The sequence below is a fragment of the Melospiza melodia genome, chromosome 3 (genome assembly GCF_035770615.1).
Source record: "Melospiza melodia melodia isolate bMelMel2 chromosome 3, bMelMel2.pri, whole genome shotgun sequence".
NCBI lineage: Eukaryota > Metazoa > Chordata > Aves > Passeriformes > Passerellidae > Melospiza > Melospiza melodia.
Genome location: NC_086196.1, coordinates 84,684,567 through 84,709,762, shown reverse-complemented (window position 1 = coordinate 84,709,762; position 25,196 = coordinate 84,684,567).

Below are 25,196 nucleotides of genomic sequence, written 5' to 3'. Positions count from 1 at the left end.
GAATCTGTGTTACGCAGCATGGTTCCCAGACCCAAGGTGGCACCAGTGCCAAGTTGGGCTGGTTTGATAGTACCAAGTGGCTCCTGCAATCTGCCATCCAGAAGCGGGGCAGCTTACTTTAGTTTGCCAGGGAAACGGGCCGAGGTTTGTGACTGGGGACCTATGGCTGGGAGTGACCGGCTGGCTCCTGAAAAGCTACGATTGGCAGGATGGTTACCAGACCCATGGTGGCACCAGTGCCAAGTTGGGCTGGTTTGATAGTACCAAGTGGCTCCTGTAATCTGCCATCAAAAAGTTGGCAGGCGAGTTTTGTTTTCCAGGGAAAAGCGCCATTGTTTGTATTTGGGGGCCTGTGGCTCAGAGTGGCCGGCTGGCTCCTTTGAACCCACGATACGCAGGATGGTTCCCAGACCCATGGTGGCACCAGTGCCAAGTCGGGCTGGTTTGATACTACCAAGTGCGTCCTGCAATCTGCCATCCAGAAGCGGGGCAGCTTAATTTTGTTTGCCAGGGAAACGGGCCGTGGGTTTTGTTTGGGGGCATATAGCTGAGAGTGGCCGGCTGGCTCCTGAAAATCCACGCTAGGCAGCATGGTTCCCAGATGCAAGGTGGCACCAGTGCCAAGTCGGGCTGGTTTGATGGTGCAAAGTGGCTCCTGCAATCTGCCATCCAGAAGCGGGGCAGCTGATTTTTGTTTGCCAGAGAAAAATTCCGTGGATTGTTTTTGGGGGCATATTGCTGGGAGTGGCCGGCTGGCTCCTTAAAATGCTCGATACGCATGATGGTTCCCAGGCCCAAGGTGTCACCACTACCAAGTCGGCCTGCGGTTTTAGTATCAAGTTCATCCTGCAATTTGCCATCCAGAAGAGGGGCAGTTGAGTTTTGTTTGCCAGAGAAACGGGCCGAGGTTTCTGTTTGGGGACATATGGCTGAGAGTGGCCAGCTGGCCCCTGAATATCCACGATACACAGCATGGTTCCCAGATCCAAGGTGGCACCAGTGCCAAGTCGGGCTGGTTTGATAGTACCAAGTGTCTCCTGCAATCTGCCATCCAGAAGCAGGGCAGCTTACTTTTGTTTGCCAGAGAAATAGGCCTAGGTTTTTGTTTGGGGGCCTGTGGCTAGGAGTGGCCGGCAGGCTCCTAAGAATCCACGATACGCAGGATGTTTCCCAGACCCAAGGTGGCACCAGTGCCAAGTCGGGCTGGTTTGATAGTACCAAGTGGCTCCTGCAAACTCCATCAAAAAGTTGGCAGGCGTGTTTTGTTTTCCAGGGAACAGCGCCGTTGATTTTGTTTGGGGCCCTGTGGCTGGGAGTGGCCGGCTGGCTCCTTAGAATCCACGATACGCAGGATGGTTCCCAGACCCAAGGTGGCACCAGTGCCAAGTCGGGCTGGTTTGATTACACCAAGTGGCTCCTGCAATCTGCCATCCAGAAGTGAGGCAGCTAAGTTTTGTTTGCGAGAAAAAAGGGCCGTGGTTTTTGTTGGGGGCCTGTGGCTGGGAGTAGCCGGCTGGCTCCTTAAAATCCACGATAGGCAGGATGGTTCCCAGACCAGAGGTGGCACCAGTGCCAAGTCGGGCTGGTTTGATAGTACCAAGTGGCTCCTGCAATCTGCCATCCAGAAGCGGGGCAGCTGAGTTTTGTTTGCCAGAGGAAAAGGCTGTGGTTTGTGTTTGGGGGCCTGTGGCTGGCAGTGGCCGGCTGGCTCCTGAAAATCCACGATACGCAGCATGGTTCCCAGACCCAAGGTGGCACCAGTGCCAAGTGGGGCTCGTTTGACAGTGTCAAGTGCCTCCTGCAATCTCCCATCCAGAAGCGGGGCAGCTGAGTTTTTTTTGCCAGGGAAACGGACCTTTGTTTTTGATTGGGCTCTGTGGCCGAGAGTGGTCGGCTGTCTCCTGACAATCCACAATACGCAGGATGGTTCCCAGACCCAAGGTGGCACCAGTGCCAAGTCGGGCTGGTTTGATAGTACCAAGTGTCTCCTGCAATCTGCCATCCAGAAGCGGGGCAGCTGAGTTTTGTTTGCCAGAGAAAAGGGCCGTGGGTTGTGTTTGGGGGCATATGGCTGGGAGTGGCCACCTGGCTCCTTAAAATGCACGATACGCCGCATGGTAACCAGACGCAAGGTGGCACCAGTGCCAAGTCAGGCTGTTTTTGTAGTACCCAGTGGCTCCTGCAATTTGCCATCCAGAAGCGGGGCAGTTGAATTTTGTTTGCTAGAGAAAAGGGCTGTGGTTTGTGTTTGGGGGCCTATGGCTGAGAGTGGCCGGCTGGCCCCTGAAAATCAACGATAGGCAGGATGGTTCCCAGATCCAAGGTGGCACCAGTGCCAAGTAAGGCTGGTTGTATGGTTCAAAGTGACTCCTGCAATCTGCCATCCAGAAGCGGGACAGCTGAGTTTTTTTTGCCAGAGAAAATGTCCATGGTTTCTTTTTGGGGCATACGGCTGGGAATTGCCGGCTGGCTCCTTAAAATGCTCGATACGCAGGATGGTTCCCAGAGCCAAGGTGGCACCACTGCCAAGTCGGGCTCTTTTTGTAGTACCAAGTGCGTCCTGCAATTTGCCATCCAGAAGAGGGGCAGTTGAGTTTTGTTTGCCAGAGAAAAGGGCCGAGGTTTGTGTTTGGGGGCATATGGCTGGGAATGACCGGCTGGCCCCTGAAAATCCACGATACGCCGGATGGTTCCCAGATCCAAGGTGGTACCATTACCAAGTCGGGCTGGTTTGATAGTCCCAAGTGGCTCCTGCAAACTGCCATCCAGAAGCGGGGCAGCTTACTTTTGTTTGCCAGGGAAATGGGCCGTTGTTTGTGTTTGGGGGCCTGTGGCTGGGAGTGTTCGGCTGGTTCCTGAATATGTACGATACGCAGGATTGTTCCCAGATCCAAGGTGGCAGCAGTGCCATGTTGTGCTGGTGTGATAGTCCCAAGTGGCTCCTGCAATCTGCCATCCAGAAGTGGGGCAGCTGATTTTTGTTTGCCAGAGAAAAGGTCCGTGGTTTGTTTTTGGGGGCATATGGCTGAGAGTGGCCGGCTGGCCCCTGAAAATCCACGATACACAGGATGGTTCCCAGATCCAAGGTGGCACCTGTGCCAAGTCGGGCTGATTTGATAGTACTAAGTAGCTCCTGCAATCTGCCATGCAGAAGCGGGGCAGCTTACTTTTGTTTGCCAGGGAAACGGGCCGAGGTTTGTGTTTGGGGGCCTATGGCTGAGAGTGACCGGCTGGCTCCTGAAAAGCTACAATAGGCAGGATGGTGACCAGACCCATGGTGGCACCAGTGCCAAGTTGGGCTGGTTTGATAGTACCAAGTGGTTCCTGCAATCTGCCATCCAGAAGCAGGGCAGCTGAGTTTTGTTTGCCAGAGAAAAGGGCCTTGGTTTGTGTTTGGGGGCATATGGCTGGGTGTGGCCAGCTGGCTCCTTAAAATGCACGATATGCAACATGGCTCCCAGACCCAAGGTGGCACCAGTGCCAAGTTGGGCTGGTTTGATAGTACCAAGTGGCTCCTGCAATCTTCCATGATCACGTGGAGGAATACTTTCTGGTTTCAGCCTCATGCTCTTTCTTCTCTCCCTCAACTTCTCTATCACCTCTCATCTGGTTCACATGCGCTGTCTTCAAGGTCCACAGGCTACTTTTCACAGAATCTTCTGGCCTGATGAAGTAAGAATGATGAATAGAACAGAGCTGGGATCTATTTTCCAGTTTGGATAAAATGCATTCTGCACACAAATCCAAGGAGAACGGGCTGCCCCGATGCCCAGAAAATCTTTCACTCCTGCTAGTGTTCTACGTCAACCGCAACTTAGTCTGAAAGAAAAGCTTTTTCTCTGAGAGCATCTGAGAGGTTTGCATGAAGCACTGATATCTGACATATGCAATTTTGAATAGGAGAGGAAAAAGAAAATGGCAAGGAGTTTTTAATTTTAGTGGTTTCAATTTTAATTTCCGTGCACTTTTTCAAAACTTGTCAGCTCAAATGCCCATCAACATCTTTTAGTCATCTGTAAGTCAGTATTCATATAAAATGTGCTTCAAATCCAAAGAATTTCAAATTTGCACTCCAAGCTTCTATGCCTAGATTTATGATTTCCTACACATATTAGATGAAAGGAAGGCCTTTTTTACTGTGGGAGTGCTGGAACACTGGAACAGGTTGCCCAGAGAAGTTGTGGGTGTCCCATCCCTGAAAGTATTCAAGGTCACCTTGGACAGGGCTTGGAGCAGCAACAAAGGAGAAGCTTGATGGTAGAGAAACAAAGTTGGACTATAGAAGAAACTCGGATTGAAGTATAGGATCAAGTTTTCTCTCAGCTCTTGGGGTAAATTCAAAGTTGTACAAAATGACATTTATCTGTGCTATTCACTACTGTAACAGAAAGTTTCATGAAAACTGTACAGAAGATAGTAAATTTTAAAAGAGATAAGAATTACAGCATAAAATCCATGGGATAGGTTACAACATGAGACACTCTCTAAGAGAAAATCTCTGTGTTTCAGCACTTCATCAGGGTAAGATTTCATGAAGTGCCAAAGAAGGCGGCAAAATATCATTCGGGACATTATTTACTGGAATTCAGCCTGGCCATTAGTAGGAACTGCCTTTGAACATATCATGTAGATATACCACACACACTTTCCCTTCACTGAAAAATTACTGTTTACAACAAATAAGCAATTGACGATCAAAATTGATTGAAAGCATCTTAAACATGTCAAGTATTTCATTGTAGATGATCTGTGATCCAAATGCTTCTTCCACCTTCGAGAGGGACAGAAGAATTCTTCCATATCATGATGGTTTAAAATTGTATCAACCAATGTTTTCTGCTGAAAAGATATCATCTATTTTTTTCTATTTTTGGAAGAAAATATTCCTAGACATACAACAGGTGAGAACTAAGTAATTTTAAAGAAACAAATGAAATGAAAATATTCTGTAAATAGAATGAAATGAAAAGCTGTGTTTTAAATAGGAGCTAAATATTAAACAGAATTTTTGTACCAGGCATTTGAATTACTGCACCAGCTCTTTTGCCCATCAAGAGAGGCATTTAGCATTTCAGTCTTTTCCAAGGTGTTCATGATCTGCTATGCTGATCTCTGTGTGTGCCTAGGTGTGTGTGGAGGGGGGGGCATATGAAGGGGAGTGTGTATGTTTGCTTTACAATTGTTGTGGCAGATTCATGCCTCAGCTCCACATTTTGTTTTAAAAAGGTCACACCGAGTGGATATGAAGTTTACTATCAACAAGAGATCGATTCCCAAATCATCCATTTGACTCTCCCTTATAAATCATGTGCTTTGTTGCATATTTTATCAAATATACTTTCAAGCCAGATGGAGGAAGGAGGATGTGGGAATCCCTCCACCATCTTGCAACTTTTATGTAAGTAGGTTTTCAAGAAAATCATCATTTCTCTTTTAAATATGTCTGGAACAGGCATGATGGTAGTGTCAACCTGTTGGAGTTTTTGTTGCTGGAAGAAGTTGTACAAAAGGATTGGTTTTTACATTGACCAGTTACTGAATCAAGCGCAGGAATACATTGGAAATTTAGCTGGGGGTTCCTTTTCCCAGCAGACTACTTCTAGAACGAGCTTGTACACTGAAGCTGACTCTTTTGCTCTCTTTTTGTTTCTTTCCTATTTTCTTGGCTTCTTTGCCACTATCTAGACAATTTTGGAACTTTGTTCCCAACTAAAATGGTTTCAATAGTCTGATTGTGATCATACATTTTTACAAGGAATTTTTAAAATCTTTCCTCGAGTCCAGAAAGTCAAGGACTTAGATCTTTTTCTTCCCTTATCAATATTGCCATGAAATTGATAAATAAAGACCAACTCTTTATTTTTGTTTTTAACCCACGTAGATAATTCCCATCCATTAATCCATTTTGTGGACCAATAGCTGCCATTCTGATGGAAGCTGTCACTTCTTAACAATAGGCATTCTGTGACTATGTTGACAGCACTTTGGGTGAAGATCCTAACTGGTCTTAGATATACATAGGGAGAAATTTGCTCAGCCAGTGTCAGTCTTAAGCATGCGTATCAGAAGATCTTTCTAGAGCTGGGAATTTTCCCATGAAAGGGATTCAGTTAGGGAAGAGACACTTGTGTCAGAGTTTTACATTCTTCTTGAACACTGCTTAAGGAACTTAGATGCCATGTCCATTTGGATCTCTGTCTGCACAGAACTTTGTCATGCCAGTGTTTTGAAATGCATCTTGAAGAGAATTCACTAGCACAGAATGAAAGAGAGTGGAAGGGGTTGGTGGGGCTAACCAGGCCCAACCCCCCTGCCTAAACCAGGATACCTAGAGCCTCTTGCCCAGGATTCTATCTGGGTGTACTTTTAATGTCTTCAAAGATCCAGGCTCCACAATCTTTCTGGGCAGTCTGTGCCGTGGTTCAGTCACCCTGACAGTAAAGAAACATTTACTGATGTTCAAAGGCAATCTCCTGTATTTCAGTGTGTGCCCACTGCCTCTTGTCTTTTCCCTCAGCATCACTGAAAAGACACTGATTCCCTCCCCTTTGCACTATTGCTTCCATATGTATGTGTGATGCCATGTAGAGGTATGTCAAAAACCTCCCTGAAGCCCAGGCAGATAATATTCCCTTCATCTACCAGTCAAGTTGATTCATCAGAGGAGTTTAAAGTGATGTTCAGCATGAAATTCCCCTGAAAAATCATGCTAACTACATTATTTGGTCATCTGTCATGTGCCTGGCAAGGATTTCCAGGAAGAGCTGCTTCATCAACTTCCTGGGGATAAAAAAGAGGCTGGCTGGTTTGTACTATGGCGAGTCCTCTTAATTGCCTTTTTTGAAGATGGGTGTCATTTGCTAACATCCACTCTTTAGCCTCTCTTGTCGTCTACATCTTAGCAAAACGCTTTTCCACTATGTCTGGCTAGGAAAAACTGTGCCAGCACAGAAAACATCTCCCATCGTGTTCTAGAAGTTGCACGGATGTCTGCCAAGTGTTTGGCAGGAAGAAAAGAAAAGTTGTCCAAAACAGCTTCCAATCGAATGTTCCTGTGATTGGAAAAGTCAGGAGAGTGCAAAGGTACTGTTTTCTATCAGTTGGCAAGGTGCGCACACAATCCCAGTGTTGTACAGCTTGCTTCTTCACCTTCCCGAAGCTGCCGCTCTCGCCGGCTGCCGGAGCCCAAGAAGCGGCTTCTTCGCGCAAAGACGATTGTGCCGCTCACAGGGCTCTCCTTAGCGCGGCTTCTGCCGAAAGACGCCCGGCAGCGGCTCTTACCTCCGGAGAGCATCCTACCTTCGTCTTTAGCTCCTCTTCTCATCTACACCTCGGCAAAAAGCTTCTCCACTATGTCTGGCTAGGAAAAACTGTGCCAGCACAGAAAACATCTCCCATCGTGTTCTAGAAGTTGCACGGATGTCTGCCAAGTGTTTGGCAGGAAGAAAAGAAAAGTTGTCCAAAACAGCTTCCAATCGAATGTTCCTGTGATTGGAAAAGTCAGGAGAGTGCAAAGGTACTGTTTTCTATCAGTTGGCAAGGTGCGCACACAATCCCAGTGTTGTACAGCTTGCTTCTTCACCTTCCCGAAGCTGCCGCTCTCGCCGGCTGCCGGAGCCCAAGAAGCGGCTTCTTCGCGCAAAGACGATTTTGCCGCTCACAGGGCTCTCCTTAGCGCGGCTTCTGCCGAAAGACGCCCGGCAGCGGCTCTTACCTCCGGAGAGCATCCTACCTTCGTCTTTAGCTCCTCTTCTCATCTACACCTCGGCAAAAAGCTTCTCCACTATGTCTGGCTAGGAAAAACTGTGCCAGCACAGAAAACATCTCCCATCGTGTTCTAGAAGTTGCACGGATGTCTGCCAAGTGTTTGGCAGGAAGAAAAGAAAAGTTGTCCAAAACAGCTTCCAATCGAATGTTCCTGTGATTGGAAAAGTCAGGAGAGTGCAAAGGTACTGTTTTCTATCAGTTGGCAAGGTGCGCACACAATCCCAGTGTTGTACAGCTTGCTTCTTCACCTTCCCGAAGCTGCCGCTCTCGCCGGCTGCCGGAGCCCAAGAAGCGGCTTCTTCGCGCAAAGACGATTGTGCCGCTCACAGGGCTCTCCTTAGCGCGGCTTCTGCCGAAAGACGCCCGGCAGCGGCTCTTACCTCCGGAGAGCATCCTACCTTCGTCTTTAGCTCCTCTTCTCATCTACACCTCGGCAAAAAGCTTCTCCACTATGTCTGGCTAGGAAAAACTGTGCCAGCACAGAAAACATCTCCCATCGTGTTCTAGAAGTTGCACGGATGTCTGCCAAGTGTTTGGCAGGAAGAAAAGAAAAGTTGTCCAAAACAGCTTCCAATCGAATGTTCCTGTGATTGGAAAAGTCAGGAGAGTGCAAAGGTACTGTTTTCTATCAGTTGGCAAGGTGCGCACACAATCCCAGTGTTGTACAGCTTGCTTCTTCACCTTCCCGAAGCTGCCACTTTCAGGAGGTAAGAGCCGCTGCCGGGCGTCTTTCGGCAGAAGCTGCGCTAAGGAGAGCACTGTGAGCGGCACAATCGTCTTTGCGCGAAGAAGCCGCTTCTTGGGCTCCGGCAGCCGGCGAGAGCGGCAGCTTCGGGAAGGTGAAGAAGCAAGCTGTACAACACTGGGATTGTGTGCGCACCTTGCCAACTGATAGAAAACAGTACCTTTGCACTCTCCTGACTTTTCCAATCACAGGAACATTCGATTGGAAGCTGTTTTGGACAACTTTTCTTTTCTTCCTGCCAAACACTTGGCAGACATCCGTGCAACTTCTAGAACACGATGGGAGATGTTTTCTGTGCTGGCACAGTTTTTCCTAGCCAGACATAGTGGAAAAGCTTTTTGCTAAGGTGTAGACTACAAAAGACGCGAAAGACGAAGGTAGGATGCTCTCCGGAGGTAAGAGCCGCTGCCGGGCGTCTTTCGGCAGAAGCCGCGCTAAGGAGAGCACTGTGAGCGGCACAATCGTCTTTGCGCGAAGAAGCCGCTTCTTGGGCTCCGGCAGCCGGCGAGAGCGGCAGCTTCGGGAAGGTGAAGAAGCAAGCTGTACAACACTGGGATTGTGTGCGCACCTTGCCAACTGATAGAAAACAGTACCTTTGCACTCTCCTGACTTTTCCAATCACAGGAACATTCGATTGGAAGCTGTTTTGGACAACTTTTCTTTTCTTCCTGCCAAACACTTGGCAGACATCCGTGCAACTTCTAGAACACGATGGGAGATGTTTTCTGTGCTGGCACAGTTTTTCCTAGCCAGACATAGTGGAAAAGCTTTTTGCCGAGGTGTAGATGAGAAGAGGAGCTAAAGACGAAGGTAGGATGCTCTCCGGAGGTAAGAGCCGCTGCCGGGCGTCTTTCGGCAGAAGCCGCGCTAAGGAGAGCACTGTGAGCGGCACAATCGTCTTTGCGCGAAGAAGCCGCTTCTTGGGCTCCGGCAGCCGGCGAGAGCGGCAGCTTCGGGAAGGTGAAGAAGCAAGCTGTACAACACTGGGATTGTGTGCGCACCTTGCCAACTGATAGAAAACAGTACCTTTGCACTCTCCTGACTTTTCCAATCACAGGAACATTCGATTGGAAGCTGTTTTGGACAACTTTTCTTTTCTTCCTGCCAAACACTTGGCAGACATCCGTGCAACTTCTAGAACACGATGGGAGATGTTTTCTGTGCTGGCACAGTTTTTCCTAGCCAGACATAGTGGAAAAGCGTTTTGCTAAGATGTAGACGACAAGAGAGGCTAAAGAGTGGATGTTAGCAAATGACACCCATCTTCAAAAAAGGCAATTAAGAGGACTCGCCATAGTACAAACCAGCCAGCCTCTTTTTTATCCCCAGGAAGTTGATGAAGCAGCTCTTCCTGGAAATCCTTGCCAGGCACATGACAGATGACCAAATAATGTAGTTAGCATGATTTTTCAGGGGAATTTCATGCTGAACATCACTTTAAACTCCTCTGATGAATCAACTTGACTGGTAGATGAAGGGAATATTATCTGCCTGGGCTTCAGGGAGGTTTTTGACATACCTCTACATGGCATCACACATACATATGGAAGCAATAGTGCAAAGGGGAGGGAATCAGTGTCTTTTCAGTGATGCTGAGGGAAAAGACAAGAGGCAGTGGGCACACACTGAAATACAGGAGATTGCCTTTGAACATCAGTAAATGTTTCTTTACTGTCAGGGTGACTGAACCACGGCACAGACTGCCCAGAAAGATTGTGGAGCCTGGATCTTTGAAGACATTAAAAGTACACCCAGATAGAATCCTGGGCAAGAGGCTCTAGGTATCCTGGTTTAGGCAGGGGGGTTGGGCCTGGTTAGCCCCACCAACCCCTTCCACTCTCTTTCATTCTGTGCTAGTGAATTCTCTTCAAGATGCATTTCAAAGCACTGGCATGACAAAGTTCTGTGCAGACAGAGATCCAAATGGACATGGCATCTAAGTTCCTTAAGCAGTGTTCAAGAAGAATGTAAAACTCTGGCACAAGTGTCTCTTCCCTAACTGAATCCCTTTCATGGGAAAATTCCCAGCTCTAGAAAGATCTTCTGATACGCATGCTTAAGACTGACACTGGCTGAGCAAATTTCTCCCTATGTATATCTAAGACCAGTTAGGATCTTCACCCAAAGTGCTGTCAACATAGTCACAGAATGCCTATTGTTAAGAAGTGACAGCTTCCATCAGAATGGCAGCTATTGGTCCACAAAATGGATTAATGGATGGGAATTATCTACGTGGGTTAAAAACAAAAATAAAGAGTTGGTCTTTATTTATCAATTTCATGGCAATATTGATAAGGGAAGAAAAAGATCTAAGTCCTTGACTTTCTGGACTCGAGGAAAGATTTTAAAAATTCCTTGTAAAAATGTATGATCACAATCAGACTATTGAAACCATTTTAGTTGGGAACAAAGTTCCAAAATTGTCTAGATAGTGGCAAAGAAGCCAAGAAAATAGGAAAGAAACAAAAAGAGAGCAAAAGAGTCAGCTTCAGTGTACAAGCTCGTTCTAGAAGTAGTCTGCTGGGAAAAGGAACCCCCAGCTAAATTTCCAATGTATTCCTGCGCTTGATTCAGTAACTGGTCAATGTAAAAACCAATCCTTTTGTACAACTTCTTCCAGCAACAAAAACTCCAACAGGTTGACACTACCATCATGCCTGTTCCAGACATATTTAAAAGAGAAATGATGATTTTCTTGAAAACCTACTTACATAAAAGTTGCAAGATGGTGGAGGGATTCCCACATCCTCCTTCCTCCATCTGGCTTGAAAGTATATTTGATAAAATATGCAACAAAGCACATGATTTATAAGGGAGAGTCAAATGGATGATTTGGGAATCGATCTCTTGTTGATAGTAAACTTCATATCCACTCGGTGTGACCTTTTTAAAACAAAATGTGGAGCTGAGGCATGAATCTGCCACAACAATTGTAAAGCAAACATACACACTCCCCTTCATATGCCCCCCCCTCCACACACACCTAGGCACACACAGAGATCAGCATAGCAGATCATGAACACCTTGGAAAAGACTGAAATGCTAAATGCCTCTCTTGATGGGCAAAAGAGCTGGTGCAGTAATTCAAATGCCTGGTACAAAAATTCTGTTTAATATTTAGCTCCTATTTAAAACACAGCTTTTCATTTCATTCTATTTACAGAATATTTTCATTTCATTTGTTTCTTTAAAATTACTTAGTTCTCACCTGTTGTATGTCTAGGAATATTTTCTTCCAAAAATAGAAAAAAATAGATGATATCTTTTCAGCAGAAAACATTGGTTGATACAATTTTAAACCATCATGATATGGAAGAATTCTTCTGTCCCTCTCGAAGGTGGAAGAAGCATTTGGATCACAGATCATCTACAATGAAATACTTGACATGTTTAAGATGCTTTCAATCAATTTTGATCGTCAATTGCTTATTTGTTGTAAACAGTAATTTTTCAGTGAAGGGAAAGTGTGTGTGGTATATCTACATGATATGTTCAAAGGCAGTTCCTACTAATGGCCAGGCTGAATTCCAGTAAATAATGTCCCGAATGATATTTTGCCGCCTTCTTTGGCACTTCATGAAATCTTACCCTGATGAAGTGCTGAAACACAGAGATTTTCTCTTAGAGAGTGTCTCATGTTGTAACCTATCCCATGGATTTTATGCTGTAATTCTTATCTCTTTTAAAATTTACTATCTTCTGTACAGTTTTCATGAAACTTTCTGTTACAGTAGTGAATAGCACAGATAAATGTCATTTTGTACAACTTTGAATTTACCCCAAGAGCTGAGAGAAAACTTGATCCTATACTTCAATCCGAGTTTCTTCTATAGTCCAACTTTGTTTCTCTACCATCAAGCTTCTCCTTTGTTGCTGCTCCAAGCCCTGTCCAAGGTGACCTTGAATACTTTCAGGGATGGGACACCCACAACTTCTCTGGGCAACCTGTTCCAGTGTTCCAGCACTCCCACAGTAAAAAAGGCCTTCCTTTCATCTAATATGTGTAGGAAATCATAAATCTAGGCATAGAAGCTTGGAGTGCAAATTTGAAATTCTTTGGATTTGAAGCACATTTTATATGAATACTGACTTACAGATGACTAAAAGATGTTGATGGGCATTTGAGCTGACAAGTTTTGAAAAAGTGCACGGAAATTAAAATTGAAACCACTAAAATTAAAAACTCCTTGCCATTTTCTTTTTCCTCTCCTATTCAAAATTGCATATGTCAGATATCAGTGCTTCATGCAAACCTCTCAGATGCTCTCAGAGAAAAAGCTTTTCTTTCAGACTAAGTTGCGGTTGACGTAGAACACTAGCAGGAGTGAAAGATTTTCTGGGCATCGGGGCAGCCCGTTCTCCTTGGATTTGTGTGCAGAATGCATTTTATCCAAACTGGAAAATAGATCCCAGCTCTGTTCTATTCATCATTCTTACTTCATCAGGCCAGAAGATTCTGTGAAAAGTAGCCTGTGGACCTTGAAGACAGCGCATGTGAACCAGATGAGAGGTGATAGAGAAGTTGAGGGAGAGAAGAAAGAGCATGAGGCTGAAACCAGAAAGTATTTCTCCACGTGATCATGGAAGATTGCAGGAGCCACTTGGTACTATCAAACCAGCCCAACTTGGCACTGGTGCCACCTTGGGTCTGGGAGCCATGTTGCATATCGTGCATTTTAAGGAGCCAGCTGGCCACACCCAGCCATATGCCCCCAAACACAAACCAAGGCCCTTTTCTCTGGCAAACAAAACTCAGCTGCCCTGCTTCTGGATGGCAGATTGCAGGAACCACTTGGTACTATCAAACCAGCCCAACTTGGCACTGGTGCCACCATGGGTCTGGTCACCATCCTGCCTATTGTAGCTTTTCAGGAGCCAGCCGGTCACTCTCAGCCATAGGCCCCCAAACACAAACCTCGGCCCGTTTCCCTGGCAAACAAAAGTAAGCTGCCCCGCTTCTGCATGGCAGATTGCAGGAGCTACTTAGTACTATCAAATCAGCCCGACTTGGCACAGGTGCCACCTTGGATCTGGGAACCATCCTGTGTATCGTGGATTTTCAGGGGCCAGCCGGCCACTCTCAGCCATATGCCCCCAAAAACAAACCACGGACCTTTTCTCTGGCAAACAAAAATCAGCTGCCCCACTTCTGGATGGCAGATTGCAGGAGCCACTTGGGACTATCACACCAGCACAACATGGCACTGCTGCCACCTTGGATCTGGGAACAATCCTGCGTATCGTACATATTCAGGAACCAGCCGAACACTCCCAGCCACAGGCCCCCAAACACAAACAACGGCCCATTTCCCTGGCAAACAAAAGTAAGCTGCCCCGCTTCTGGATGGCAGTTTGCAGGAGCCACTTGGGACTATCAAACCAGCCCGACTTGGTAATGGTACCACCTTGGATCTGGGAACCATCCGGCGTATCGTGGATTTTCAGGGGCCAGCCGGTCATTCCCAGCCATATGCCCCCAAACACAAACCTCGGCCCTTTTCTCTGGCAAACAAAACTCAACTGCCCCTCTTCTGGATGGCAAATTGCAGGACGCACTTGGTACTACAAAAAGAGCCCGACTTGGCAGTGGTGCCACCTTGGCTCTGGGAACCATCCTGCGTATCGAGCATTTTAAGGAGCCAGCCGGCAATTCCCAGCCGTATGCCCCAAAAAGAAACCATGGACATTTTCTCTGGCAAAAAAAACTCAGCTGTCCCGCTTCTGGATGGCAGATTGTAGGAGTCACTTTGAACCATACAACCAGCCTTACTTGGCACTGGTGCCACCTTGGATCTGGGAACCATCCTGCCTATCGTTGATTTTCAGGGGCCAGCCGGCCACTCTCAGCCATAGGCCCCCAAACACAAACCACAGCCCTTTTCTCTAGCAAACAAAATTCAACTGCCCCGCTTGTGGATGGCAAATTGCAGGAGCCACTGGGTACTACAAAAACAGCCTGACTTGGCACTGGTGCCACCTTGCGTCTGGTTACCATGCGGCGTATCGTGCATTTTAAGGAGCCAGGTGGCCACTCCCAGCCATATGCCCCCAAACACAACCCACGGCCCTTTTCTCTGGCAAACAAAACTCAGCTGCCCCGCTTCTGGATGGCAGATTGCAGGAGACACTTGGTACTATCAAACCAGCCCGACTTGGCACTGGTGCCACCTTGGGTCTGGGAACCATCCTGCGTATTGTGGATTGTCCGGAGACAGCCGACCACTCTCGGCCACAGAGCCCAATCAAAAACAAAGGTCCGTTTCCCTGGCAAAAAAAACTCAGCTGCCCCGCTTCTGGATGGGAGATTGCAGGACGCACTTGACACTGTCAAACGAGCCCCACTTGGCACTGGTGCCACCTTGGGTCTGGGAACCATGCTGCGTATCGTGGATTTTCAGGAGCCAGCCGGCCACTGCCAGCCACAGGCCCCCAAACACAAACCACAGCCTTTTCCTCTGGCAAACAAAACTCAGCTGCCCCGCTTCTGGATGGCAGATTGCAGGAGCCACTTGGTACTATCAAACCAGCCCGACTTGGCACTGGTGCCACCTCTGGTCTGGGAACCATCCTGCCTATCGTGGATTTTAAGGAGCCAGCCGGCTACTCCCAGCCACAGGCCCCCAACAAAAACCACGGCCCTTTTTTCTCGCAAACAAAACTTAGCTGCCTCACTTCTGGATGGCAGATTGCAGGAGCCACTTGGTACTATCAAACCAGCCCGACTTGGCACTGGTGCCACCTTGGGTCTGGGAACCATCCTGCGTATCGTGGATTCTAAGGAGCCAGCCGGCCACTCCCAGCCACAGGCCCCCAAACAAAATCAACGGCGCTGTTCCCTGGAAAACAAAACACGCCTGCCAACTTTTTGATGGAGTTTGCAGGAGCCACTTGGTACTATCAAACCAGCCCGACTTGGCACAGGTGCCACCTTGGGTCTGGGAAACATCCTGCGTATCGTGGATTCTTAGGAGCCTGCCGGCCACTCCTAGCCACAGGCCCCCAAACAAAAACCTAGGCCTATTTCTCTGGCAAACAAAAGTAAGCTGCCCTGCTTCTGGATGGCAGATTGCAGGAGACACTTGGTACTATCAAACCAGCCCGACTTGGCACTGGTGCCACCTTGGATCTGGGAACCATGCTGTGTATCGTGGATATTCAGGGGCCAGCTGGCCACTCTCAGCCATATGTCCCCAAACAGAAACCTCGGCCCGTTTCTCTGGCAAACAAAACTCAACTGCCCCTCTTCTGGATGGCAAATTGCAGGATGAACTTGATACTAAAACCGCAGGCCGACTTGGTAGTGGTGACACCTTGGGCCTGGGAACCATCATGCGTATCGAGCATTTTAAGGAGCCAGCCGGCCACTCCCAGCAATATGCCCCCAAAAACAATCCACGGAATTTTTCTCTGGCAAACAAAAATCAGCTGCCCCGCTTCTGGATGGCAGATTGCAGGAGCCACTTTGCACCATCAAACCAGCCCGACTTGGCACTGGTGCCACCTTGCATCTGGGAACCATGCTGCCTAGCGTGGATTTTCAGGAGCCAGCCGGCCACTCTCAGCTATATGCCCCCAAACAAAACCCACGGCCCGTTTCCCTGGCAAACAAAATTAAGCTGCCCCGCTTCTGGATGGCAGATTGCAGGACGCACTTGGTAGTATCAAACCAGCCCGACTTGGCACTGGTGCCACCATGGGTCTGGGAACCATCCTGCGTATCGTGGGTTCAAAGGAGCCAGCCGGCCACTCCCAGCCACAGGCCCCCAAATACAAACAATGGCGCTTTTCCCTGGAAAACAAAACTCGCCTGCCAAGTTTTTGATGGCAGATTACAGGAGCCACTTGGTACTATCAAACCAGCCCAACTTGGCACTGGTGCCACCATGGGTCTGGTAACCATCCTGCCTATCGTAGCTTTTCAGGAGCCAGCCGGTCACTCCCAGCCATAGGTCCCCAGTCACAAACCTCGGCCCGTTTCCCTGGCAAACTAAAGTAAGCTGCCCCGCTTCTGGATGGCAGATTGCAGGAGCCACTTGGTACTATCAAACCAGCCCAACTTGGCACTGGTGCCACCTTGGGTCTGGGAACCATGCTGCGTAACACAGATTCTAAGGAGGCAGTCGGCCACTCCCAGCCACAAGCCCCCAAACACAAACAACGGCGCTATTCTCTGGCAAACAAAACTCAACTGCCCCTCTTCTGGATGGCAAATTGCAGGACGCACTTGGTACTATAAAAACAGCCCAACTTGGCACTGGTGCCACCTTGGGTCTGGGAACCATCCTGCGTATTGTGGGTTGTCAGGAGCCAGCCGAACACTCTCGGCCACAGACCCCAATTAAAAACAACGGCCCGTTTCACAGGCAAACAAAACTCAGCTGCCCCGCTTCTGGATGGGAGATTGCAGGAGGCACTTGACACTGTGAAACCAGCCCCACTTGGCACTGGTGCCACCTTGGGTCTGGGAACCATGCTGCGTATCATGGATTTTCAGGAGCCAGCCGGTCACTCTCAGCCATAGGCCCCCAAACAAAACCTCGTCCCGTTTCCCTGGCAAACAAAAGTAAGCTGCCCCGCTTCTGCATGGCAGATTGCAGGAGCTACTTAGTACTATCAAATCAGCCCGACTTGGCACAGGTGCCACCTTGGATCTGGTCACCATCCTGCCTATCGTAGCTTTTCAGGAGCCAGCCGGCCACTCCCTGCCACAGGCCCCCAAACACAAACAACGGCGCTTTTCCCTGGAAAGCAAAATTCGCCTGCCAATATTTTGATGGCAGATTGCAGGAGCCACTTGGTACTATCAAACAAGCCGAACTTGGCACTTGTGCCACCATGGGTCTGGTCAACATCCTGCCTATCGTAGCTTTTCAGGAGCCAGCCGGTCACTCCCAGCCATAGGCCCCGAGACAAAAACCTCGGCCCGTTTCCCGGGCAAACAAAAGTAAGCTACCCCGCTTCTGGATGGCAGATTGCAGGACGCACTTGGTACTATCAAACCAGCCCGACTTGGCACTGGTGCCACCTCTGGTCTGGGAACCATCCTGCGTATCGTAGATTCTAAGGAGCCAGCCGGCCACTCCCAGCCATTGGCCCCCCAAAAAAACAACGGCGCTTTTCCCTGGAAAACAAAACTTGCCTGCCAACTTTTTGATGGCAGATTGCCGGAGCCACTTGGTACTATCAAACCAGCCCTACTTGGCACTGGTGCCACCATGGGTCTGGTCACCATCCTGCCTATCGTAGCTTTTCAGGAGCCAGCCGGTCACTCCCAGCCATAGGCCCCCAGACACAAAGCTCGACCCGTTTCCCTGGCAAACAAAAGTAAGCTGCCCCGCTTCTGGATGGCAGATTGCAGGACGCACTTGGTACTATCAAACCAGCCCAACTTGGCACTGGTGCCACCTTGGGTCTGGGAACCATCCTGCGTATCGTGGATTCTAAGGAGCCAGCCGGTCACTCCCTGCCACAGGCCCCCAGACACAAACAACGGCGCTTTTCCCTGGAAAACAAAACTCGCCTGCCGACTTTTTGATGGCAGATTGCAGGAGCCACTTGCTACTATCAAATCAGCCCAACTTGGCACTGGTGCCACCATGGGTCTGGTCACCATCCTGCCTATCGTAGCTTTTCAGGAGCCAGCCGGTCACTCCCAGCCATAGGCCCCCAGACACAAACCTCGGCCCGTTTCCCTGGAAAACAAAAGTAAGCTGCCCCGCTTCTGGATGGCAGATTGCAGGAGCCACTTTGCACCATCCAACTAGCCCGACTTGGCACTGGTGCCACCTCAGGTCTGGGAACCATCCTGCGTATCGTGGATTCTAATTAGCCATCCGGCCACTCCCACCCACAGGCCCCCAAACACAAACAACGGCGCTTTTCCCTGGAAAACAAAACTCGCCTGCCAATTTTTGATGGCAGATTGCAGGAGCCACTTGGTACTATCAAACCAGCCCAACTTGGCACTGGTGCCACCTTGGATCTGGGAACCATGCTGTGTATCGTGGATATTCAGGGGCCAGCTGGCCACTCTCAGCCATATGTCCCCAAACAGAAACCTCGGCCCGTTTCTCTGGCAAACAAAACTCAACTGCCCCTCTTCTGGATGGCAAATTGCAGGATGAACTTGATACTAAAACCGCAGGCCGACTTGGTAGTGGTGACACCTTGGGCCTGGGAACCATCATGCGTATCGAGCATTTTAAGGAGCCAGCCGGCCACTCCCAGCAATATGCCCCCAAAAACAATCCACGGAATTTTTCTCTGGCAAACAAAAATCAGCTGCCCCGCTTCTGGATGGCAGATTGCAGGAGCCACTTTGCACCATCAAACCAGCCCGACTTGGCACTGGTGCCACCTTGCATCTGGGAACCATGCTGCCTAGCGTGGATTTTCAGGAGCCAGCCGGCCACTCTCAGCTATATGCCCCCAAACAAAACCCACGGCCCGTTTCCCTGGCAAACAAAATTAAGCTGCCCCGCTTCTGGATGGCAGATTGCAGGACGCACTTGGTAGTATCAAACCAGCCCGACTTGGCACTGGTGCCACCATGGGTCTGGGAACCATCCTGCGTATCGTGGGTTCAAAGGAGCCAGCCGGCCACTCCCAGCCACAGGCCCCCAAATACAAACAATGGCGCTTTTCCCTGGAAAACAAAACTCGCCTGCCAACTTTTTGATGGCAGATTACAGGAGCCACTTGGTACTATCAAACCAGCCCAACTTGGCACTGGTGCCACCATGGGTCTGGTAACCATCCTGCCTATCGTAGCTTTTCAGGAGCCAGCCGGTCACTCCCAGCCATAGGTCCCCAGTCACAAACCTCGGCCCGTTTCCCTGGCAAACTAAAGTAAGCTGCCCCGCTTCTGGATGGCAGATTGCAGGAGCCACTTGGTACTATCAAACCAGCCCAACTTGGCACTGGTGCCACCTTGGGTCTGGGAACCATGCTGCGTAACACAGATTCTAAGGAGGCAGTCGGCCACTCCCAGCCACAAGCCCCCAAACACAAACAACGGCGCTATTCTCTGGCAAACAAAACTCAACTGCCCCTCTTCTGGATGGCAAATTGCAGGACGCACTTGGTACTATAAAAACAGCCCGACTTGGCACTGGTGCCACCTTGGGTCTGGGAACCATCCTGCGTATTGTGGGTTGTCAGGAGCCAGCCGAACACTCTCGGCCACAGACCCCAATTAAAAACAACGGCCCGTTTCACAGGCAAACAAAACTCAGCTGCCCCGCTTCTGGATGGGAGATTGCAGGAGGCACTTGACACTGTGAAACCAGCCCCACTTGGCACTGGTGCCACCTTGGGTCTGGGAACCATGCTGCGTATCATGGATTTTCAGGAGCCAGCCGGTCACTCTCAGCCATAGGCCCCCAAACACAAACCTCGTCCCGTTTCCCTGGCAAACAAAAGTAAGCTGCCCCGCTTCTGCATGGCAGATTGCAGGAGCTACTTAGTACTATCAAATCAGCCTGACTTGGCACAGGTGCCACCTTGGATCTGGTCACCATCCTGCCTATCGTAGCTTTTCAGGAGCCAGCCGGCCACTCCCTGCCACAGGCCCCCAAACACAAACAACGGCGCTTTTCCCTGGAAAGCAAAATTCGCCTGCCAACATTTTGATGGCAGATTGCAGGAGCCACTTGGTACTATCAAACAAGCCGAACTTGGCACTTGTGCCACCATGGGTCTGGTCAACATCCTGCCTATCGTAGCTTTTCAGGAGCCAGCCGGTCACTCCCAGCCATAGGCCCCGAGACAAAAACCTCGGCCCGTTTCCCGGGCAAACAAAAGTAAGCTATCCCGCTTCTGGATGGCAGATTGCAGGACGCACTTGGTACTATCAAACCAGCCCGACTTGGCACTGGTGCCACCTCTGGTCTGGGAACCATCCTGCGTATCGTAGATTCTAAGGAGCTAGCCGGCCACTCCCAGCCATTGGCCCCCCAAAAAAAACAACGGCGCTTTTCCCTGGAAAACAAAACTTGCCTGCCAACTTTTTGATGGCAGATTGCCGGAGCCACTTGGTACTATCAAACCAGCCCTACTTGGCACTGGTGCCACCATGGGTCTGGTCACCATCCTGCCTATCGTAGCTTTTCAGGAGCCAGCCGGTCACTCCCAGCCATAGGCCCCCAGACACAAAGCTCGACCCGTTTCCCTGGCAAACAAAAGTAAGCTGCCCCGCTTCTGGATGGCAGATTGCAGGACGCACTTGGTACTATCAAACCAGCCCAACTTGGCACTGGTGCCACCTTGGGTCTGGGAACCATCCTGCGTATCGTGGATTCTAAGGAGCCAGCCGGTCACTCCCTGCCACAGGCCCCCAGACACAAACAACGGCGCTTTTCCCTGGAAAACAAAACTCGCCTGCCGACTTTTTGATGGCAGATTGCAGGAGCCACTTGCTACTATCAAATCAGCCCAACTTGGCACTGGTGCCACCATGGGTCTGGTCACCATCCTGCCTATCGTAGCTTTTCAGGAGCCAGCCGGTCACTCCCAGCCATAGGCCCCCAGACACAAACCTCGGCCCGTTTCCCTGGAAAACAAAAGTAAGCTGCCCCGCTTCTGGATGGCAGATTGCAGGAGCCACTTTGCACCATCCAACTAGCCCGACTTGGCACTGGTGCCACCTCAGGTCTGGGAACCATCCTGCGTATCGTGGATTCTAATTATCCAGCCGGCCACTCCCAGCCACAGGCCCCCAAACACAAACAACGGCGCTTTTCCCTGGAAAACAAAACTCGCCTGCCAATTTTTGATGGCAGATTGCAGGAGCCACTTGGTACTATCAAACCAGCCCAACTTGGCACTGGTGCCACCATGGGTCTGGTCACCATCCTGCCTATCGTAGCTTTTCAGGAGCCAGCCGGTCACTCCCAGCCATAGGCCCCCAGACACAAAGCTCGGCCCGTTTCCCTGGCAAGCAAAAGTAAGCTGTCCCGCTTCTGGATGGCAGATTGCAGGACGCACTTGGTAGTATCAAACCAGGCGACTTGGCACTGGCGCCACCTCACGTCTGGGAACCATCCTGCATATCGTGGATTCTAAGCAGCCAGCCGGCCACTCCCAGCCACAGGCCCCCAAACACAAACAACGGCGCTTTTCCCTGGAAAACAAAACTCGCCTGACAACTTTTTGATGGCAGATTGCAGGAGCCACTTGGTACTATCAAACCAGCCCAACTTGGCACTGGTGCCACCATGGGTCTGGTCACCATCCTGCCTATCGTAGCTTTTCAGGAGCCAGCCGGTCACTCCCAGCCATAGGCCCCCAGACACAAACCTCGGCCCGTTTCCCTGGCAAACAAAAGTAAGCTGCCCCGCTTCTGGATGGCAGATTGCAGGAGCCACTTTGCACCATCAAACTAGCCCGACTTGGCACTGGTGCCACCTCTGGTGTGGGAACCATCCTGCGTATGGTAGATTCTAAGCAGCCAGCCGGCCACTCCCAGCCACAGGCCCCCAAACACAAACAACGGCGCTTTTCCCTGGAAAACAAAACTCGTCTGCCAACTTTTTGATGGCAGATTGCCGGAGCCACTTGGTACTATCAAACCAGCCCAACTTGGCACTGGTGCCACCATGGGTCTGGTCACCATCCTGCCTATCGTAGCTTTTCAGGAGCCAGCCGGCCACTCCCTGCCACAGGCCCCCAAACACAAACAACGGCGCTTTTCCCTGGAAAAAAAAATTCGCCTGCCAACTTTTTGATGGCAGATTGCAGGAGCCACTTGGTACTATCAAATCAGCCCAACTTGGCACTGGTGCCACCATGGGTCTGGTCACCATCCTGCCTATCGTAGCTTTTCAGGAGCCAGCCGGTCACTCCCAGCCATAGGCCCCCAGACATAAACCTCGGCCCGTTTCCCTGGCAAACAAAAGTAAGCTGCCCCGCTTCTGGATGGCAGATTGCAGCAACCACTTGGTACTATCAAACCAGCCCAACTTGGCACTGGTGCCACCTCTGGTCTGGGAACCATGCTGAGTATCGTGGATTCTAAGGAGCCAGCCGGCCACTCCCAGCCACAGGCCCCCAAACACAAACAACGGCGCTTTTCCCTGGAAAACAAAACTCGCCTGCCAAGTTTTTGATGGCAGATTGCAGGAGCCACTTGGTACTATCAAACCAGCCCAACTTGGCACTGGTGCCGTCATGGGTCTGGTCACCATCCTGCCTATCGTAGCTTTTCACGAGCCAGCCGGTCACTTCCAGGCTTAGGCCCCCAGACACAATCCTCGGACCGTTTCCCTGGCAAACAAAAGTAAGCTGCCCCGCTTCTGGATGGCAGATTGCAGGAACCACTTGGTACTATCAAACCAGCCCAACTTGGCACTGGTGTCACCATGGGTCTGGGAACCATCCTGTGTATCGTGGATTCTAATTAGCCATCCGTCCACTCCAGGCCATAGGGCCCCAGGCACAAACAACGGCGCTTTTCCCTGGATAACAAACTCGCCTGCCAACTTTTTGATGGCAGATTGCAGGAGCCACTTGGTACTATCAAACCAGCCCAACTTGGCACTGCTGCCACCATGGGTCTGGTCACCATCCTGCCTATCGTAGCTTTTCAGGAGCCAGCCGGTCACTCCCAGCCATATGCCCCGAGACACAAACCTCGGCCCGTTTCCCTGGCAAACAAAAGTAAGCTACCCCACTTCTGGATGGCAGATTGCAGGACGCACTTGGTACTATCAAACCAGCCCAACTTGGCACTGGTGCCACGTCAAGTCTAGGAACCATCCTGCGTATCGTGGATTCTAAGGAGCCAGCCGGCCACTCCCAGCCATAGGCCCCCAAACAAAAACAACGGCGCTTTTCCCTGGTAAAGAAAACTTGCCTGCCAACTTTTTGATGGCAGATTGCAGGAGCCACTTGGTACTATCAAACCAGCCCGACTTGGCACTGGTGCCACGACAAGTCTGGGAACCATCCTGCGTATCGTGGATTCTAATGAGCCAGCCGGCCACTCCCAGCCACAGGCCCCCAAACACAAACAACGGAGCTTTTCCCTGGAAAACAAAACTCGCCTGCCAACTTTTTGATGGCAGATTGCAGGAGCCACTTGGTACTATCAAACCAGCCCAACTTGGCACTGGTGCCACCTTGGGTCTGGTCACCATCCTGCCTATCGTAGCTTTTCAGGAGCCAGCCGGTCACTCCCAGCCATAGGCCCCGAGACACAAAGCTCGGCCCTTTTCCCTGGCAAACAAAAGTAAGCTGCCCCGCTTCTGGATGGCAGATTGCAGGAGCCACTTTGCACCATCAAACTATCCCGACTAGGCACTGGTGCCACCTTGGGTCTGGGAACCATCCTGCGTATGGTGGATTCTAAGGAGCCAGCCGGCCACTCCCAGCCACAGGCCCCTAAACACAACAACGGCGCATTTCCCTGGAAAACAAAACTCGCCTGCCAATTTTTGATGGCAGATTGCAGGAGCCACTTGGTACTATCAAACCAGCCCAACTTGGAACTGGTGCCACCATGGGTCTGGTCACCATCCTGCCTATCGTAGCTTTTCAGGAGCCAGCCGGTCACTCCCAGCCATAGGCCCCCAGACACAAAGCTCGGCCCGTTTCCCTGGCAAGCAAAAGTAAGCTGTCCCGCTTCTGGATGGCAGATTGCAGGACGCACTTGGTAGTATCAAACCAGCCCGACTTGGCACTGGCGCCACCTCACGTCTGGGAACCATCCTGCGTATCGTGGATTCTAAGCAGCCAGCCGGCCACTCCCAGCCACAGGCCCCCAAACACAAACAACGGTGCTTTTCCCTGGAAAACAAAACTCGCCTGCCAACTTTTTGATGGCAGATTGCAGGAGCCACTTGGTACTATCAAACCAGCCCAACTTGGCACTGGTGCCACCATGGGTCTGGTCACCATCCTGCCTATCGTAGCTTTTCAGGAGCCAGCCGGTCACTCCCAGCCATAGGCCCCCAGACACAAACCTCGGCCCGTTTCCCTGGCAAACAAAAGCAAGCTGCCCCGCTACTGGATGGCAGATTGCAGGAGCCACTTTGCACCATCAAACTAGCCCGACTTGGCACTGGTGCCACCTCAGGTCTGGGAACCATGCTGCGTATCGTGGATTCTAATTAGCCATCCGGCCACTCCCACCCACAGGCCCCCAAACACAAACAACGGCGCTTTTCCCTGGAAAACAAAACTCGCCTGCCAAATTTTGATGGCAGATTGCCGGAGCCACTTGGTACTATCAAACCAGCCCACCTTGACACTGGTGCCACCATGGGTCTGGTCACCATCCTGCCTATCGTAGCTTTTCAGGAGCCAGCCGGTCACTCCCAGCCATAGGCCCCCAGACACAAAGCTCGGCCCGTTTCCCTGGCAAACAAAAGTAAGTTATCCCGCTTCTGGATGGCAGATTGCAGGAGCCACTTTTCACCATCAATCCAGCCCGACTTGGCACTGGTGCCACCTCTGGTCTGGGAACCATCCTGCGTATCATGGATTCTAAGGAGCCAGCCGGCCACTCCCAGCCACAGGCCCCCAAACACAAACAACGGCGCTTTTCCCTGGATAACAAACTCGCCTGCCAAGTTTTTGATGGCAGATTGCAGGAGCCACTTGGTACTATCAAACCAGCCCAACTTGGCACTGGTGCCACCATGGGTCTGGTCACCATCCTGCCTATCGTAGCTTTTCAGGAGCCAGC